General features: G+C 43.3%; 1 protein-coding gene across 10 annotated transcripts in view; it reads right to left on the bottom strand.

Annotated features, from left to right (window-relative positions):
• The window catches only part of DAPK2 (death associated protein kinase 2), a 56,944-nt gene that overhangs the window by 29,816 nt on the left and 14,314 nt on the right, over window positions 1-12,814 (bottom strand). The window lies entirely within an intron of this gene.

Below are 12,814 nucleotides of genomic sequence, written 5' to 3'. Positions count from 1 at the left end.
GCAGCAAAACCGAGCGGGGTCTGACAAAGAGGGAGGACAGATGTTAGAATCCCTAAAAAACAGTTCATGTTTAAATGAATAAGATCTGTCCCAAAAGGTTCAAATTACCGCTCCTTCACTGGGTAATGCTTAAGGCATTCACGTCTGCAACACACCATGGCATGTTCACGCATGCATTACGGTACTTCCCTTAAGAATAATTTCTCAGAAAAGAACTCAAAGGATCGATAACCCTTTGGAAATGTAGAACTGGCCTCCAGTAACCAATTTTCAAATAAGATAATGGTTTATTCATATTTCTGCACTCCGCTTGATGAATTAGCTGGAAATGTAACTACAGTAAGTGCAGCTTTCTCACTGCACTACTAGAATGTCCCACTGTACCAAGGAGTAAATTGGCTGCGTTAAAATTTATAAGGCATGTAGCTGCAGTTTGCCAATAAGGTTTTCCTTGCTGTGGTTCCTAAAGTAAGATATATTCCAGCCCGACTGCAATATTTGCCCCTGATCTCCTACGAGGGGAACACGTGGAGGCCACACGATTAACTCAAAGAACAGCACCCGTGGCTGCAGCCGTGTCAGCGGAGAACCCCTCCAGAGGGAATGGTTGTTACTGACCCTTCAACGGCACAGTAAGGGAACCTGCCCTGTTCTTCAGGGGGGCTTTTCTTTCTCCATCATGCTCCTGAGAGGCACTGTTTGACTTTAAAGAAGGCATCATCTCCACAGAGACGATGTTCCCTCCTTCTCAGGTGTCTTCTGAAAAAATAACTGTGATCAAGCTGACAGATGTCATATCAAAATTAAGAAAGGTGGTTGGCAACTAAAGTAGGATTTGAGTAATACAAATTCTACATAAGGCAAGAATGTGGAATGAAACAGGGATTATTCAGAGGATCCTTTTGCTCCTCCTGTTTTGAAGGGACAACTGTGTTATATCTTAGAAATGCTTAAATCATCCCAGCCATACAAACGAAGGAATTCAATCATAAGCCATTACTGTACGTTTACACAGCAGTCCACACAGGATGTGCTAAGAGAGCTACCTCTGCCTTACAAAAATTAAGGGAAAAGGATGGTCTGTAGCTTAAGTACTGGAGGAATTTGAGTGATCTGAATTTTGCCATGTATGTATCATATACCCTATAGCAATTCACTTTTCCCTCATCAGCAAAACAGGAAAGAGATTTTCTTCCACACAGAACGCCTGTGGGTATTTGCACGCTGCTTAGCACAAAGGTGTCCGTTTCTGTCTGCTGCTACTTAACAGACATGTTAAGAACAGTCAGTGCTGTGCAATGGAACGGAAGGGGCTCCTCGCCAAAGTGACCCCCAAAAGCACCAAAAACCATGCTTAAACAGAAACACGTTTTTTTCATGAAGGACTGCTCAGCAGATTTAATTAAAGACCTGTAGCTTTTTAGGTTTGATTTAAATTTGTATTATTTAAATTAAGCAAAGAGTACCGGGCATACAGATTTAAATCAATATTAACTCCTTAGGTTGATTAATGAAAATACCTAGGTACTTGTTAGTCTGAAGTTACGTGAAACCTGTATGGTTTGAGGTTTCATCACAAACTCTCAATTTCAACTAGTCTTTACTAAAAGCAAGTTAGGATAAAGATTTTTCACCCAATGCAAAGTTTCCTTGTTTGGACACAAACACGTTCTCTGATTCTCAAGTTTTCCTTAGATCTTAAAAAACAGAAATTCAGAAACTGTCATGTTTTAAAAAAGGAAAACCTAGGTTAAAGTACAAAAAGCATTGATATTATTTTTTTCAAACACAACTGATGCAGACTCACTGCTCTCCTAGCTCAAGCACCTCCAGCCCAAGTAACAGTGAGGAGTAAGAACGTTTGGTCTTGACATAAACTTAAGTCAGTTCAAACATGAATGAGGCCAGCCCGTGCCACTCAGGATGAGTTCCACTCACTTCTCTCTCCCATCGTTCAATAGGAAGCCACCCGGTATTTTCACCAATTCAGTGATTTCAGTAACTTTCATACAAAGTATTAAAATAAACTACACTCGCTTTTGAACAAGTATGTACATTCTAATGAACCTTCTTGTACCAATGGTACCTTGGAATTTTTTATTACTTTACCTTCCTGTAACTAATTATTAGTGTAGACCCAGACATAGCGATGTGTAAAATACATAATAAAATGGGACACCGAATCTGAGCTGGTGGAAAACAAGGAGCTAGTGGGGAAGCACTGTAGCAGCAAGAACAACTGTCAAGGAAGATTACTCTAGCAGCAGTGTTTGGAGATTGCGTTTGGTAAGTCTGATGGCAGGCTGCTGCTGCCAAGTCTTGAAGCAGTATCTCTGCAATATAATCTACAAAAGTATGAACGGAAGGAAAAGTTGACTCCTTTTGCTTGGACACTAGTTCAAGCACTTCATCACCCACCTGAGCACATCCGCGGTTTCAAGTAGCAAGAACAGTTTATTACCATCCCAAACCTCCTCTGCCAGAAACTGTAAGCTGAGGGTTACTTCTTTTTATTTATTTTTCTATTGCTAGATTTATCAAACTCCTTTTTGGCAAGAGGGAAAGAAAGAGAAAAGACCACAGAACACACCTTGCACACGGGCCACGTATGTGCTGTTACAAACACTACTGTGACAGTGAAGGTGCACCAGAGAGCTGGAGAGTTGAGCCCATGGATAAGGTCATGCACTTCAATCTGCTTTGTTTAAGTGTACAATGCATTTCCTGATAAAAGTGAGATGAAAAACTGTAAAGCTGTAAAAGCTGTAAAAACAGAACAGGACTTTAGTTATAAAGTCTGGCTAAAACTACTGCTTCACGGAAGCTGCCTTTTGTTTTGGCAACTTGATATCAAAAGGGGGCAGGGATTAAGCAAGAAGAGGCTGTTGGCCAGTATCTGCAGAATCTCACTGATTCAGAGGCAAGGAGCCCCAGTTCAAACCCATGTTCTGCCCTTTTCATGTTAATTGGAATGAAAAACATGGAAACTTTAAGTCTGCCACACATACTCCATACCCCACCAAACATTCCTTAGTCAGAAAAGGCTCAGGTTTTACCAATGATTACCTGACAAAACCACACTTTTGAAAAAAAAAAAAAAAAATCAAAAACATTTCACTGCATTTCCACCAAGGGGCATAAATAAATGTTAAAATCCTAGGAAGCTATATGGCCAGGGAGCCACCGTCAACTAATCAATTAAGCAGGGAAGCCTCCAAGAACAGTGCAAATCGCTCCCCTTGCCTGGCATGTGTGAAGGCTGCAGTCATGCAAGACCCTACCGCCAAAGGAACCATCCTGCCCAAGCCTCTTGTCTCATCACGTTCACAGTCCCTGCTGATGTCCAGCTGCTCTACAAGCAGACAGAGCAAGGCAGGGAGCTGCTGCCGGCACCCAGGAGCAGCCCCGCTCACCCTGCCACCGCGCATGGCATGCCACAGGTCGCACCCTGCACCAAAGGGCCGGTCTCCAGCCCCGAGTAGACATCCAGTGCCAGGAATTTCCTTAGTCAGAGCACCCAGACTCACAAGGCAAAGACTCATCTTACAGCTAACCTTCACCTTGGCTACTGTGATTTTCTCAGCCAAGATCTCTCTATAAGGAACACAACCACGCTCGTTGAGTGCAACCCCCCACGACTACACTGCAGAAGCACCGAACTGTTATTGTTTTCACTATTATTGTATCCTTCACTGGCAGGGGAAATGAGAGATGCAAGTACAGTTGGAACTTATTTTATGCAGCATACACAGCAATTATATTCAGAACCTCAGAATTATATAATGTACCTAGTGCTTCGTTAACACAGACAGCTGGTTGGAGTCTGTCTTAAATCTACCATGGCAAAGAAATTAAAAATTATGGCTGTCATTTGGTGCTCGCTTGCTCTCAAAAGCTAAGACTCCGTGGCAGAGGCAGCCTCTCATTTCAAAGGGTACAAACACCACCACACAGCCTGAAGTACTTCTCGTTGGTTTTCATTTTCATACATATCCTAAACACCTCTCAGGAGAGAGGCAGGAACAGATGGGACAGTTGTATTTATGCCTTTAGGAATCATCAATCACAAATGGAATGGAGACTGCAGCCATGTGTCGAATCCATTAATTGATTCATATTTCTGCCTCCTGATTTTATCTTTTCATGCAAACCCTGGAGAACTTAAGAGAATTAAGCTGCTACAAAAGCCCCAAACTTGCCTTAAACATTCTGCTAAAAGAGTTTGTTCTGTAGCACTGAGAGCTGTTTGCGTAAAACACCGTGGGTTTCAGGAGGTTCTTGGGTTTTGTTCTTTTTTTGCAAGCCATGCATCTTGTTTGGTTGAGACCTTCTAAAGAGACATGGCACTAATGTTGCTTTGTTCGCTTCCTTGAATTCTCTCTGGGGACATAAATTTTGCCAGCAAAATTCCAGGAGAAAATATTATTTTATGAGTGCTGATTGTGGGAACGAACACAGTCATTTTTGCATTTAAAAAGTCTAGTGATACTGTAGGTTTTGTACATTTTTGTTTACTGAAAAGATGACAAAAGTAGTAACAACATAGCACAGGAATTCCTGACTTCTCCTTTTACATACTTACAGTGTGGGACAACTGTTCACTGCATTACCCGTTCCCCTGTAACATACCGCTTCCCCCCCGCACGTGTACCCGCTGCCCTGGTTTCAGCCGGGACAGCTGATTTTTGCCGTGGTGCTGGTGGGAGCTGGGGTTTGGCTCTGGTGTGACAATGGGACAGCAGCCAGGGGGCCCGGTTTGTGGAGTGGGGCACGGGGACTGGGGCGCGACACGGCCAGGACCGGTGATCTGGACTGGCCAAAGGGATGCTCCATCCCACGGGACACCGTGCCCTGTACAGAAGCTGGGGCAGGGGGCTTGGCTTGGGGTCAGGCTGGGCATCGGCCAGCGGGTGTAAACAATTCTGTGTTGTGCATCACTTGTTCTCCTTTCTCCCTTCCCTTTGGATTTCATTCCTCTGCACTTCTCCCTCCTTTTCATTATAACTACCATGATTATTATTGTTGGGTTTATTTTATTTCAAGTATTAAATTGTTCTTATCTCAACCCTCGAGTTTTACATTCCTTTCCGATTCTCCTCCCCATTCCCCCTGGGGGGGAGTGAGGGAGCAGCTGCGTGGTACACGGTCACCGGCTGTGGTTAAGCCATGACACCCAGGAACACCCACTCTGCCTGCCCACGTCCTGGTCTTCCTGCAATTTCCTTCATCCCGTAAAAACAGGCTCGTGCAGACAGCCTTCACTGAGAGAGTTTGTGACCGAGGAGAAGAGGCTGCAAGGCACGGGGCAAAACACAAATGCCCCATTTCTTAGCCCCGGACATTTAAGACAGATGTGGTGCTGCCCATGGCCCAGCCTCAGCCTTCCCTACCCGTGCAGGGCACGCCGGCTTGGCCCGTGCCTGCTCCCCGGTTCCCAGGGCTCCATCAAAGCACCACAGGGTAACGCTGAAGGACCTCCCAGCCACCTTGAAGACTGTCACAAAGCAGCAGCTGGTGTCCCTCTCCGCAAAGCAGCCCAATGCTTTGCCAAGCACTGACACGCTCAAGTACACCACGAGAAGACCTCAAAGGCAGGGAGAAAAGTCTTTGCACAAGCGTTAAAGGGCGAGCACGCCGCTCTACCTTCCCCCCAGGCACCATGACTAGCTCACACAGCGGCCAGGACAGCCACGAAGGGGAGGGGGTGGCTCACTGGTATCGTACGTAGTCAGACACACTCTGGATTTCTTGTTAACCACGGAGCCTGCACAGCCAAGGACCGACGCAACACCGTTTCTGCAGCTCCTAATGCATTTTCATTGAACGCTGCAGAATCAAACGGCCTCAGCTTCCCAAAACTTTCCACCTAGGCTAAGAAAAAAGCAGAGGAAAGGAAAGCAGGTCTGCCTCTGACACCCGAGTTGGCAGCAGTGAGAAGTTAAGCCATTTGCTTCATTTCACATGGGGAGTTCTGTGGCTGATCTTAAGACTCAAAACTAAATTTCACAGCTCAGATGTCCAAATTTCCAACAACTCCACCAAAAATCATATCTTGAAGTATATCTCTGAAATGAAGATGAATTGGATCATAAACAGCAGTATTTAAAACGCACACAAGATAAGCTCAGAGGCTGACACTTCCAATTTTTATTTTTTTTTTAAAGTAATGAAGTTTGTTCCCTTTCAGAAATATTTTGGACAGCTGTAGAAAAGCCTTGTCACAGATTCAAGACAGGCTGTCCTCAATTGTGCTACTAGCTCAAGAGTATAAACAATAGCAGCTGCAAACCATCAGTTATAATATAATTTGGTAGGACATCAAATCTGTCCATCGTTAATAAGAGAACTTATCCTAGCAAGGAAGATAACCTATTATTCGCATTGCTACTATCATCTAGGAGATCTGTCGCTGAATAAGACCACAGAGACAGTACTGCTGGGTGGTTTGGAGTCCATGTCCAGAAGCATGCTTTAGAGGAACACAAGTTCAGCTTATTTAACTGTGCAGCTCAGGAGAGGATGTGGAAAGGACGTGGGGAAGAGAGAAACCGGACAATCCAGAATAACAGGATAACTTCTTGCTCTTTTTTCGAAGTTTATTTTTAATACGGGTTCTGGAGGGTAACGTTCTGGGGCAGAATGTGACTTGAGAGAACGACACGAGTGCAGCCAGCCCGTTCGGAATGCCTGAGCGCATAACAGCGGCATTGCTACGGAGCACTGGAGTAATGACAGCCTTCAAGCAGCTATCTGCATAGCTGCGGGTTTATATGAATCTTCCCCTGATAGTCCAGGAAAACCCCATCACTGAGTAGCTGTCATGAAACACTGGAAACATGCAAACAAAACACCGAGATGACAGTACAGGCTACCTGACTGCAGCCAGGCTCCCTAAGGCCAGGGTGGGGAGAAGGTCAGGGAGCCGATTCTGTCATTTGAGCAGAGCAAACCACTTCTTCCCCAGACACCACACACACATTCCCTTTCTGCATGGTCAACCTATTTCTTTATGTTCCATTCATGTTCAGCTTAATTTCATTCATTAAAGAATTCTAAAAAAGAGGATTTTCATCTTCATCATCATCACTATTATTATTATTGGTAGTTGTTAAAACTTGAAATTCCCATTAAATGGATGATACATTAGAACACGTTGACACATACACTTTACACTGAAATAGGTTTTCAAGAAGTTCTTTGAAAAGTTAGTGAACCTGGAAAAGGACAGTGCTCTGGCTTTCTGCCCATCAAGAGGCGACACTCAGTCCCCTAGATGAGCCAGGACAGTTTACTTTGGAACAGATTTGCAAGGGATTTTAGGCAGCAATTTCCCACTGACTTTAGCAGTAATCAGATTCCTACACACTTGACAGAAAATAACACCTTAGTCTTTCTGTACTTCATTTCCCAAAGTCTGTAAAATGCAGGTAGTGCTACTGGAAAAATGAAATAAAATTGTAAGGGGTAAGCACACAGTCAGACCTACAAATTTCATGCCTCTAGCCATCATCAGAATTGCAATGATAATCATTCATATTTTTATTCACTAGGTACTCCTGCACAAAAACACATGACCAGAAAGGCAAATGAAATAAAACCTAACAGCATCTCAGCCAGTCTTTTCCCTGCCTAGAGGCACATGCAGACCGCTGTGCACACAAGGCAGTTTAACCCTGCTTTTCACGGAGCATCTGAAAACTCAGTAGAGGATCTGAGCATGTAGCTGGAATTCCTTTTGTTTCCAGTTTGGGAGCTGTTTGCTGGCGGTGAGAGGCCGCTCGGCTCAGCAGGGCCAGCAGCACATGGCCAGGGGTGCCACCACTGCCTACTGCACAAACCAAAACACAGCAAGACTTTCTGTAGAGGAATGAAGCTGGGTTAATTACCATCGATAATATACAACTGTGGGCTGGCTTGGGGGAGGTGGGTTGGCTGATGTGGGTAAGGTGCAGCTGTGGCTGGTTCTGTTAAGAGGTTGGGCAGCCAAGGAAGAGAGAGAAGAAGTAGAGAGGAGAGAGAGAGTGCACACTGGGTGAGGAGAGACCAGGAGAAGGCAGCAGGGGGACCGGCCTGAAGAGTATGTTGGTATGAGATGGTAAAAGACCTTGTTGCAGCCAGCTATTTTTGAGAGTGCTGTGACGTTTTCCACACAGTTGGGGTTTTTTTCATTATTTGAATGGTGCCATAAACATCTATTATGCTTTTTATATGTTCACTTTTACCTACAGCAGGTGTAGGGAGGTGAAAATTCCTAAAAAGGTGACGGTTCCCTCTTCCCATTTGAGAAGAATGGGACACAGCAATGCGGAGTACGCTGAGCCACAGCGGTACGGATGCGGCAATACTGACACCGGCACAGCTGCTTTGCCTGCACCAGATGGGAAAGTTCATTAAACTGCAGTGGACACAAGAAAATGCTTTCCAGCGAAATGGAGATGACCTTCCGTTCCCCTTGATCCTCTCCTCCCTTGCATGTTTTGTTGTTGCTTATTATGTTTTAACAAGGTTATGCTGAGCTCTTCCTCGCCTACTTCAGCTCTTGCTCGGATGCGCACATCCCTCAAGATGGAAGCAGAGCTAAAGAAAATGGGGCTGGCACGGCAGCCAGCTGGCTTTAACGGTGTGATTACCTTCCGGGCAATGTAAGGGCCTTGAAGGAACCTCCTCACACCAGAAGCCTCAAAGCCATGCGATGTAGGAAGGCAACAAGACTCAGCCTGATTGCAACTCAGAATTATATTACGCACCAGGAAGGTAAAAGACACACTGGAAAACTTTCACGTTTTTGAGTGATCCAATTTAAACTGCTTCCTCCCCACGTACTGAGGAAAACAGAAACACCTGGGTGCTGAACTCGGATCGGACAGAGAGTGGAACAGCCTCAGGCATGTCACTTCATCCTACCTTACAGCAGCGCCCTGAAAGCAGCAGCTGTACCCATGCGACAGAACTAGATGGTTCCAACTCACGTTTGCATCAAATTACAAACACACAATTCTGATTTAAGATAATTTTCTATAGAAGAGTAGGGTAAATGTTTCAGTCTCGCAGCATCCTTCCCCACACCCCAAAATGCACTCTGTGTATCTAAAAGCAAGGTTTGGGGCACAACAACGTACACAAGGCACTAAATAAAAAACACCACCTTACTATAGGAAGGAGCTTACAGGAGAACTGAAAAAATGAGCTTTCACAATATATAACAGTGATCACCATTTGAATAAACCTATGATTTTTGTATTTCTCCTTTCTTCTTCCCATTTAGGACATTCAGTTCTGGGAATGCAAGCCTAAAAGCATTTATTTCCTATTACAAAGCCTACCCCAAAGACAAACAACGCAACTCACGTATGTGGTTGCTTGTGCTTAGGAAGCTGAAACACAGCTTAGAGATCTAATTTTAGGTTTACTAGACTTTGAAAAGTTTGCCAGTCATTGGCTCTCTTTCTCTAATGAGATGAGAAATTATGTCTGCTCCTTCAACAGCAAGGATAAAAAAAATGACACCCTATCCAGTGTCATATATTCTCTGAGCACTGAGTCAGTGTGCTATCTTTAACCCTGAAAACAATTTTATTTATGTTTACTGACAGCAATCAGTTACTTCACAGTCTATGTCATAAATCAAGTCAGGTTCACCTTCTGTCAGCATCATACTGTCCTTTCTCCAGTGAACGAGCTTACAGCATCCTTTGCTTTCATTTTGCATAGTCTACAGTTAGAGGCAAGTACAAATCCTAAAAATATACTATGAAATCATCATATCTACATTCTTAAGTTAATATACATAAACATAATCACGGAGAATAGTGTGAATAGTGTCTAGCTAACCTGAATGCAAGACTTCTCTAGATTTAAGAGGTTGGTTTATTTAGTTTCAGCAAAGAAGAGTCATTTATTCTCAGTTACAACAATTGTTTTTATGTCAATGGTTTTGTTCATCATGCTTTTTTGCCACTATTAAATTCAGGCTGGTTTTAACTGGCAATCTCAAGCTTAGAAAGTCTGCATCTTATTACTTTTCCATCTTTTTCACTTCTATTTCGTTTTCTTGAAAAAACTACCCTAACAATCTTATCCTTTCATGGTTGCGTTTTTGTTAACTTTCAAAGGAAAGCCCTTGAGAATTGTTGCTGAATGCCTTTCTTAAAAAAACTCAGGCCTGAAAAAGCTGTTTTCCTCTCAAATTTAAGTGATTAGAGCAATTGCTCTACTGCATGTAATTTATCAAGCTAAATACTTTCCTCCCTCTTTCCTTACGCTTCAGAGATGACTTCGGCTAGTTGTGATTGCATGCTCTTCCCAGCAGAGAGGACAGGAGCCTGGTAGGAACTTCTTGTACAACCCATTTGTACACTCTCAGCTCATCTGTGAAACACAGCTCACCCAAAGGCTGTGCAAGGTTCACAAAATACATGCATACAAGTACTTTCCTGGAAGCTTTTTGTAGGAAGCCTGCGGTCACAGCCAGAAAGAACTGGAAGCCTTTTGTAAATGTATTATAGCAATAATTTGTAGTATGGTTTATTTTTTGAAGACTAGGGGTTTTGTACACTAAACCAGGATTTGGTACAGCAGAAACTTAACCTAAGCAGTAAATTAATAGTATGTCCAACAGCACGATATTTACAAAGAAACTAGAGTACAATAGCTGAAACAACAAAACAGAAATCCTGCCATGACAAGGTCAGTGAAGGGAAAGTATCTTGCTGCTTCCCTACGACTTAACAGAATGAAAGTTAAAAAACCCCAAACCTTAATCTGTTAAATACTCTACTGACATCTCTTATAACTTCATAAAGAGCTTTAAAAATAAAACTGTCACAAACATCACTGTACTTTGTTTAAGCTGCAAATAAAAAGTGAGTTTTGTTTTGTTTGGGATTTGGGGTTTTTTTCCCCAGACAAAGCGCAAACAAAGTGGCTACCTCTCCTAAAGCAACTATACAGAACCTAAACTGTGACAGACACCAGATTATGGCAGAATAATCTAAAACGTTTCTTAACAGAGCATTAAACAGGAATCTTGCTTGGCTACTAAAAAGTAGATAATTTCTTCACATGTGTCAAAGATACAGAAGTAATTCCAGTTCACAATATACTATGGCTCTCTTTTGCGCCTTTCGCACAAGATTATCATAGAAATATCACTAACTTAGCACAACCCTGTGATACAGACTGAAAGAAAATTGTTATGAGAAATAACTAACATGACTTCATTTCAGGCTCGCTAAGTGCTCAGGCAGTGTCAGGGTGACTTCTAACCAAACCAGTTAATGTCATAGAAAGAAGTACCACTACTCCAACAATCTGCTACTTTTTAAACCTAATGAGCTGCTACTTTATATAAAGAGAGGGAAAAAAAATCAGCTGCCACGTTTAAATACACTGGCATTTTCACCCCCAACGCATGTTTTTACTAGCTGGTTATACAGTACTCTAGAATACAGTGACTTTACAGGGTAAGTTTCAATATTCATGACAGGGAGGTGCTGAGCACCTTTGGACATACCCCATCTCTAGATAACATCGCTGTCTGGCACCTTTCATCCACAGTTCTTTACAGCTCATGCACAGGTAACCAACACATCCTGGCCGCTGCCAGAGGAAAGTCAGAACGGTCAAGGAACACGGACTCAAACAGAAGGATCCACTGTACTGCAGCAAGTAGAGAGCAAATCAACTACTTGAAATTCAATGCAAGATTTAAAAAAATCTAGTGTTTCTGAGCAATGCTATTACAGGCTATCAATAAAGTAACATGTTATTTGCAGTACAGCCAGTGCCTTCAACACCATTTTGGGTCATTAGCCCTGAGTCACAAGAAACCGTGCCACCTACTGAATCATCACTGGCATCTCCTGAAGCTGTTAAATGTTTTTTGAAACTTCCCAACCACGCAAGAACAAGCAACATGGCCCTTATCAGCTCCCGAGGCTGACGGAGCAGAGTCTGCGGTGAGCACGAGCACGAGCCCAGCGATTCTGGCAGGTTCCTCACAGCCTGGCAAGCACTCTGTCTCAATGATCTCAGTAATCTGACACTCAAGAATAAAATGCACACGATAAAAATTTTTCCCCACGTTATCTATCACACGTAGCTTTTTAGACTGAACGTCAGCTCTCAGAGTGGCAATGAACAGAGTCCAGAGACGCAGGGAAGGTCACAGCTGACTCACGCTGAGCAGGAATAGCTGACTTGATAAGCTGTTCCCTCTGCTATGCAGCAACACCAGCGCGTGTGCAACCTACACGCAGGAGGTCAGCACACTGTACCTTTGGGCTTAAAGGTCCAAATCCAGCTGGATATCAACGGAACATAACATACCTGGGAGCAGATAAATTGTAATAGGGCAACAGTATTTTAAATGGTTAAATGATTTTCCTCCTTCCCCATATATGAAACAGATGGAAATCATGCTGGCATTTTAATTGAGATATTAGGAAATCATCTGGAAGTCCAAATTCACAAAGGGTTGCTGAAACTCCCCTTTCACTGTTCTTTGTGGATTCTTCTGGTCTGCCAAAATAAGCAGTGGAAGTTGCCTCCTCATTTTATTTAATCTTTACTACACTGAAATAAACAATCTCCTCCAGCAGCAGGATAGCACAGAAGCTACATTATTTGTTCCCTCCGCTCTGCCTACATAGCAAACAGACAGGTCACTGGAAATGCTCTTTGTGAGGACTGTAGGTCCACAGAACTCAGATATTGAGGTTAAAACCTTTCTCACAGAAGCTGTAGATTCTGTAGTAAGGTTACAAGTCCTGGCTTCAGGATACACAGTCACTCACTCGGGGGGTAACTGAACCTG

The sequence above is a fragment of the Falco biarmicus genome, chromosome 7 (assembly GCF_023638135.1).
Source record: "Falco biarmicus isolate bFalBia1 chromosome 7, bFalBia1.pri, whole genome shotgun sequence".
Taxonomy (NCBI): Eukaryota; Metazoa; Chordata; class Aves; order Falconiformes; family Falconidae; genus Falco; species Falco biarmicus.
This window is presented reverse-complemented; position numbering and strand designations above follow the sequence as displayed.